The sequence below is a fragment of the Stegodyphus dumicola genome, chromosome 2 (assembly GCF_044657685.1).
Source record: "Stegodyphus dumicola isolate Sdum_Otavi_A_Nest chromosome 2, ASM4465768v1".
Classification (NCBI taxonomy): Eukaryota; Metazoa; Arthropoda; class Arachnida; order Araneae; family Eresidae; genus Stegodyphus; species Stegodyphus dumicola.
The window spans coordinates 248,231,595-248,240,186 of NC_140769.1; positions in this window are offsets into that span (position 1 = coordinate 248,231,595).

Genomic DNA, 8,592 nt, shown 5'->3' on the forward strand with positions numbered 1-8,592 from the left:
TGAGTGGTCCAAGCGCTAAGAAGACATACGCGCAAAAACATAAACGAACGACTGGCTGATCAAATCAAAAACCAGAAATCATAAGACTGCCTATATCCTAAACAGTATTAAAATCTATAATAAAGTGTTAAACAGATTTTACGCGTTTCAGACGAAATACTTTTCTACAGAATGCAAAAGGTTTTTCTTTTGATTAGGAAAGAATATAATACGAAATGCGATTTTTTGCGAAATTGTTTCGAGAATACGTAGTATATTTTTAATAAATGAGCAGCAAAATTTAATTGTTTAGGATTTTTTCATCACTTCATTCAATAAAATTAAACTAAATGACCTTATGTCAAAGTCGTGATGCAAAATAGTGTTTCGGACTGATGAAACTAAAAATTAGACAAAACAGCCGCCTCATGTTGGGATAGAATTGGAACAAAACTCAATCAATTTCAAGGGTGCTCAGAAAAGAGGGAGACTGGATAGCCCTCGATATCGATAGAGTTTTGTTCAAAATCTACACCAAAACAAGGTTGCCGTTTTGTCTAACTTTGAGTTTTAGATTGGTGTGTTTCTCTTCCAACTGGATACAGGATCCTACATTACAAAGTTTGCAATTAATTTTCGTTGATTTTAACAAACGATAATTAAACAGATGCACGTGTTAGGTTAGAAATAATTTGCACCTAGTGTGTCAGTTCCTTGTTGTAGAATATTTTCGTATATAATTTTCGTAAAACTTTAAATATAAGCAGTACCCATTATGTTTCTAAGCAGAGGAATTAATGAACGATATATAAATTAAAGTTTATGAAACTGAATTTATTTGCAGATGCCAGTGTTGATTGAATCTAGTAATTACAAGATGGAGGACTAAGCAATGAATAAGCCTTAGGCAGAACCGAAATTGTTTGTCTTCCTAATAATACAGTTTTAGGAAATCATTACATATTCAAAGCATTTCCCAAGAACAATTTTTCTGCTTTGTCACCTGATATAAAACAGCTAATCACAGTGAATCATTCATTTTGGGATTATCAAAGGGAAAACTAGTTCTCCATTACAAACGATGACTGATGATTGGGGAATTCTATGCTAATAACTGCTTGGTTGTTGAAAACAAGCAACTTAAATTTTTTGCTAAAGGAAAAAAATCGTACCTCTTTTCACAACAGTAAAGCAGGTAGAAAAATAGTTTGAAACATTTATTCGTCCGAAACAAGTGGATACATGAGAAGACCACTTACGGTTTCAGATTATTTTTGATCCACAATGAAGGTAGTGGGAGAACTTAGAAAAGTATGGCTCAGAACTGAATCTTATGCTATCAGAAATATTGGTTTGTTTCCAGAAGTGGTTGCCTCAGGAGGAGATCGCTACGATAGGTTTAATGTATTTTGCATATAAAAAATAATGAGTTCCATCCCTCAGATAAATTTGTGGAAATCAGATAACCGGGGGAAATCGTGCCATTAAAATGGATTTCATAAAAAATAAATAAAAACATTTCTATCACAAAAAGAAAACTGATTTTTTTCTCAATTTTAATATCTTTAATTATTTTGAAACTATGTAATATTTTACGTTGGAATGATGAGTAATGTTTCATATTTGTGCAAATTTGAACATATGAGATAGATCTACGTTTTACTTATTTCTTGTTTCTTCTAAAAATAGGCTATCCCAAAAGATCCGTAAACAGGCGTACGAGACCTTGGGATTGGGATTCTGACGCTGGTTGAGTGCACTCATTTGCTCTAAAATCCGAGTATAAGAGAAAGACTTGAGTTTTCAAAACAGATAAACAACGTTTACTGTTTTTAAACGTTAGATAAAAATTTGCATAAAAACATTTTTACGTAAAATATTAAGAGACTAGCCTAACATCTCTAATCCAATTAAGGTTTCCAATGTTTAGTGAATGTGCTATTCATCAAAATATTTTAAAATTTTAGTAAAATATTGACTCAGAAATTATCTTTTCACAATAGTTTTTAATTTCAGAATTCAAGTGTTTTTTCCAAAACTGAATCCTTGAAAAAAAAATTTTTTACACTTTCCTCTATTGATATAGAAAGAAAAATCCCCCCCCACACACACACACTACAGAATGAATGTAAGAAATTTTGATTTCTCCGATAATATCTATAACCTTTTTTAGTTTCAAACATTTTATTTATCAACATATTCGTAACATAATTTAATTTTTATGCATATATTAAGTTTATGGATTATTTTAAATTTGCAGTTGATTTTTATTTCATACGGTGGATCAAATTGCAACTAAATTTCACTACAGTATGCATAACAAAACAATGTAAAATATCACAGTACAAACAATTTTGTTATTATTATTACTACTACTACAGTTTTTTTTAGTTTCCATTATTAAGTAAAGAATCTGATGTAATAAAACGAACTTAAAATAAGAGTGAGTAATTGTTCTCACCAAAATATCTATCAGCACATACGTTTCAGAGTTTCGTCAACCAAAACCTGCTACCTTCTGGGACTTGAACATCCACATCATTTAGGAACTCATCGTTCAATCAAAGACATATTTCGCTTGTAGGATCACATCTAGGAATTGATCGTTTAATCAAAGGTGTAATTTACTAGTAGTAGTACAGGAAAAAAACACAATAAAAATGTTAAGACTCTAAAAGATATCTTAGGTAATAGTAAAGCACTCAAAAGCTTTTAATTTTTACATGAATTTTAATCTAGATTTAACAAATACTTTGCAAAGCCTTTCACATAAAATTTCTATTTCGAAATGTTGCAAATGTACGAGGTTGGACAAAATAATGGAACCACTATACGTCTGAGAGTCTTTATTAATATGATATAAGACTACTATGAGCACTCACAATAGGTATCTTTTGCACTATTATACACTATTGTAAGAAATTATTTTTCATATAACAGCCACAGTAAGGTAACAACATTTTGCACCATACTTTCATTCATCTTACAAAATCGTTTCTGGTTCTGAAAGTGAATAAGATGTTTTGTCTTCTGCCGCTGAAACGTTTTCTTAATGTTTATTTATTTATCACAAATGCCCAGAAGATTGACTATGACGCCATTAGATCTCTAGTCTTCCAATATTACTGAATTCTACAGTTTAAAAACACAAGTGCAGAGCACGAGTCAAGATGAGCAACGTCAAAAATTTGATGTTGTCCGCACAGAGGACATAACAGAGAGTCACAAAGCCCAAGCCAAGTAAGCGGGCAAACAGCCATTAATAAGGCGGAAACGTTCAATAGCTGCACTTCTAGAAAACTTGGGATCAACCGTGTATTCTCAAGCAGTGACATCCATGGCTTAACGGCAGAGTCACACAGTGCTCTCTGCTTTATCCTGTAGGCATATCTTCTTTTTATCAGGAGTTTGACTGAATGAAATTAAAAGTCTCATGAGGGCCCTTGCACCCATTTTGGCCAAAACGTCGGCAGCCTCGTTCCCAGGAATCCCGCAGTGAGTTGGGATCCACTGGAAAGGAACAGAGACTGGCGCTGAGAGCTCTCTGCACTCCAGCATGCGGGTATTATCTGTGTATTGTCTATTTGCAAGAGATTGAAGATCAGACAGGGAGTCTGACAAAAATCACTGCTCTGCAGAATGACGAGGGGCGGATAGGCAGTTGCTTTAATGCGATATAAATAGCCTCATTCTCGCCATTATAATGGGTGGAATGAGCACCTATTGGTGCATAGCATGAAAAACGATTGCAACGCACACCGGCTCCCGCTTCGTCTTCATCGTTAAACAATGATCCATCTGTGTAGTCATGTAACCACATGTCTCTAAGGTATTTATTTTCGATGAAAGACATAGCAATGGCACGAAACTTTTGTTCGCTCATATGACTTTTATTAACCTGCATATCCAGCTACAGAAACACAGAGATCTCTCCATATCCCAAAGGGCAAATAGGCCTACAGAAAAGATGAGGAGAATTGACATTGACATTGACTTATTCTGCAGCCATTGACATATTCATTATTCATATCAATGGCTGCAGAATAAGCATATTGGATAAACTCTTTTTGAGTTTCAAGTTTTGTCTCTGTGTTGATGTCGTAATCCCTCCAAAAAGTATTGTTGGGAAAGCGAATCAGCTTTTCATGAAGAACTGCATCTCTTTCAATTATGTTTCTTATTGGAGGGTTTTAAGTTAAACACTGCATTGCTAGAATAGGAGTGGTTTTTACACAGCCCGTAATAATACGGTGAGCTTGGTTTTGAACAGTTCAGGTGTTTGAATAGTACAAGTAACAGCAGAGACCAGAACTTTGTTATAATAACTGAAGATTGATTGAATGAAAAGCTTGAAAGTGGTATTCAAAGTGTCTTGACTGCAATCCCATTTTAAACCACCCAACCTTTTAAAAACCGAACGTCTTTAACAATTTTTCCACAAAGAGGGTCGAGAAAAGGAAATGTGTTGCTTCCTTTCGAAAGGAAATTTATGAGACAAAGCGGAAAAGTTTGAATTCTTTTATCAGCACGATGAATTACAAATCTGATTCTGAGAAAGTTTCTTAATGTTAAGGTCTTGTGAATGAAGAAAGCTGCGTAGTGTTTCCTTTAATTTTCATGCCCGTACCCAGTTGTTAGCCATGCTCAATAAATTGGCAGTATTCACTTGAAAATTAGGGACCACCGTATTCTAAATGAGTATTGTTCCAGAGAGTATCTATGCATGTCCAAGCAATTACACACATGATTCTTCACAATGTGCTGCGTTGTTTCTACCTATAGTATTGGTATAATTCCCCAAAGTTATAGGCTTGAAACGAAGTAACCAGGATGGTACGCTTCAATAGCTTGTCTTCTTAACAAATTCTTCCTACCATTGAAAGCAAAAGAGAAGATTTTTCAGATCAAATAACAATTCCTAATTGTAAAAACTCCACTCGGTAACGTTACATGCGTTTTCACAGTGATATGAAAGATAAGAATTTTACACTTTGATGTTCACCCACATATTTCTAATATGTGATCTACTTAAAAACACTCTTTTTCTTAAAATGAATAATGGAATTCAACTGTTATTTGCTTTGTTTGGCCTTTACATTTCAGTTGCTTAATTCGTATAATTGCTTAAGGCTCTTGTGTGGTATGTTGCACATAACTCAATGGGTTTTAAAGGTAAGACTTTTTTTTTAAGAGTGATCATAATTTTGCGATACCATTGCTGTGGACTGGAATAATTCTATTGGACTCTCATCATTAATCTATATGGGACTACCCGAGATCTGACGCATTTCATTAACATAAATTTAAAGGATGTTAATTTGGAATAATAATTGTGGTAAGAGATAACATATGTCTAAATCAAACTATACTTTATGCTGAAAAGTAATATACTTGCTTCTTTCATGTTTTCTTTACATCATCTGTGTCCATTATTTGGCCTAAATTTGTATGGCTACATGAATATTGCATTTGGTTCAGATAAGCAGTGTTTTAAGGGAACTTCCAGACTATCCAAACTGCTCTTAATCAGAAGCTCATGAGGAGAGAGTAGTAGGTTTAATAACTCAAGTGTTTGAACATCTATTGAAATCGAGTGGACAGGTTCGAATTTCAAAGTGTGAACTAAAATATAAACTTTATAATTGTTGACATTGTAAATTTCATTTACCTGTATATTATTCTTTTATTATACAATGAATATAGTAAGAATATTTCATTACAATCGTTGCCATATACTCGGAAACGAAATTCAAACAGATTTGATTTTCTATCGTTTAATTTGTGAAAATTATTGCTAATTATAATTTATTCTTGTGTGGAAATTTATTGTGTTTCTGGAAGCATTTGTTGTTTATTAAAGAACCCTTTGCAAAGCCCTAGGCACAAAACAATTTCAGGGAGCGCTCTTATGCCAATTCTTCTTGTTTTGCGAGGGGGGAAAGGTTATGAGGATTTATAGTATGAGTTGACAATCCCTTTTAATCTAGAACTTAGACCTGGGCTCTGTAGAGCTTGACAGTAATCAGGCCTTAAACCTGTCACGTTTTGTACAACGTAACAGAACCCATAAATATATTTGTGATATGGCATAAATAGGAAGTGGAGGCATAGCGGGGGCTAGGAATATTTTATATCAAGATTAAGGTGCTGTATATTTTCTACGGTAAAAGTAACTGGTTGCTGTATATTTTCTACGGTAAAAGTAACTGGTTGCTGTATATTTTCTACGGTAAAAGTAACTGGTTGCTTTGACTTCTTTCGCGCTATGTAAATAAATGCAGCAACTTTGTTTACTAGTCCGTCAAGGAAAGTATCATAAGGTTTTATTCTCAATTAAACGATGATTATAAATTAGACTCATGGATACATTCAAGCTCATAATGAATTTAAGTGCTAGCTTCATAAAATTTTAGTGCTATATATAACGTTTAACATTATAAGGTATTTTCTCCCTCCTTTCGGCATGCATTCGTGGTGTATCGGTCAGCAAGCTCGGCACGTGTCCGAGAGGTCCAGGGTTCGAGTCCCGGCGAGGACATTGCACATGTTTCATGCTTCAAAACAACACGCTACAACTTTTATATAAAATGAATGTTTGATATTCGTAATAATAAATCACAGTATCAAGTAGGTTATTTATTATAGCTTTTCAATAGCTTTCGGGGAGGATGTGTGTTAACGCCAACCTGTAAAATAGCTAATCGTTTGCGCCATTAAATTGGTTATATTTGTATTGCTTAATATGGCAACGCTATGTTGCTTCGATAATGTAGTTTATAAAAACTTCAGTCGTTCGTTTGTTTCGCTGCTTCATCGGAAGGAAAATTTGAAAGGAAAAATAAAAATATTAAAAATGTTAAATGGTGTTTGTATTTTAAATTTATATTACAGTCCACTTGAAATTAACAATCTGTGCTACTATCTTCTAATAGAAGGAATAGAACCTTAAGTAGCAACCTATTATTGCTCGTAAATGTTTTTAATTTTCTGTAATTCTGCACCTTTCCTCGAATTAGGTAATTTGGGTACAAATTGCACCTAACTTACAACAAAATATTGCTTCAGTCACATTTGCAACAATATTTTGGGTCTTCAATTAAAATGTTTGACATAAAATTTAGTTCCTCTAAATGGATTCTCATCAAGTGCCTTTTTAGAAAAGTTGCATAATATGACTTATTTTACTAAATTAAATAATCAAACCCCAACAGGCACGGCCATTTAAGTGTAATTTTCTAGTATTTAAAAAATCTGATGGTCCAGTACATTATCAGAGTAATTTGCATGCTCTAAATAACAGTTAAGAAGATAGTTAAGTAACGACCTATGCAAGACATTTGACTTATTCAAATAATATTTTGTGGAGAAGTAAACATTTATATATAATTTTTAAATTTAACTGCAGCAGAATTTTCTAAAAACTTATTCCTCTCCCAAAAATTTCAGTTTAATCACTTGGAATCCCCGCAGGTATTGTTCGCACTGGTTTAGTATTATACTATGACAGTGGCGGTTCTGGGGGCACAATAACACGAACCCGGTACCTATGTTCAGAAAGGGCAACTAATGCTGTCCGGGACGGTCGGGCTTTTGACCGTCCGAGTAGGCTAGCGTGACAACAACATTATGGGCATTCCCCGTTCCGTGAACTTAATCACACTACAGGTTCACCCTTTTTGGGGTACATCGTAGAGGTTCAACCTCCACTATTATCTCTCCAGAGGAGAGGCGCACCACCTGGAAATACATTGATCTCCAGGCAGTACTGGTCGTCAATTGCTACCTGCCAGTCGCATGGGCGAACCCGTCGCAGAAGGCCGTTACCCAGGAAAACGAGGGGAACAACCCCCCGGCTACGGATCCAACCGCTCAGAACATGCCAGACCCCGAGGCAAGTAAGTGACCTTTTCCAGGGCCTTCAGAACCACCAAGTTCATAAATTTTATACCTCGTGGTCGAGACTGCCTAGGTACAGATCCTAGCCAGTAGCTTCGCAGAGTTCTCTACGTCGACCCCCGGGGAGGGGCTAGCGTGACAGCAGAACTGTGGTGTTTCAGTAGGCGTCCCCATTCTTCGTGGTCTCCATGCTTCTAGAAGTGGTGATCCTGGATTTCAAGTTCAAGGGGTGCTAAGAGAGAGTTGAAATTTTCCAAAACTCCACTTCAGAGTGGAGTAGGATCCCATTGCGAGCGGTTTATAAGTACGTAGTTGTGACACCCTTTTGGGGGCTTTTTAACGATTTCCGAACCTAATACGGAGGTGTGGGGGTCTGTCCGTGTAATGCCTGATATCGAGATAGCGGAACACGCATTTGTCATAGACTTACCTCTCGGAGCCATAAAATTCAGCGGACCAACACTATTTGGAAAATGCTAGCCTAGAGTATCATTCTGCAAGTAATAAAATTATTACTGGCAGCTAAGCTTTAATTTCAAAGTGCTGTATCACGAAATGTATTTTTCGGACTGCGGAAATTTAGAATAAAATCAAATTTCCATGCCGATGCAATTCGTTTTTTCGTGAAATGGTCTTTTCTGTCTTAATTTTAGCTTTAATTCCGAGCTATTAGACTTCATTAAATAACTTCACCTGTAAATTCCTTGGCTCACAAAA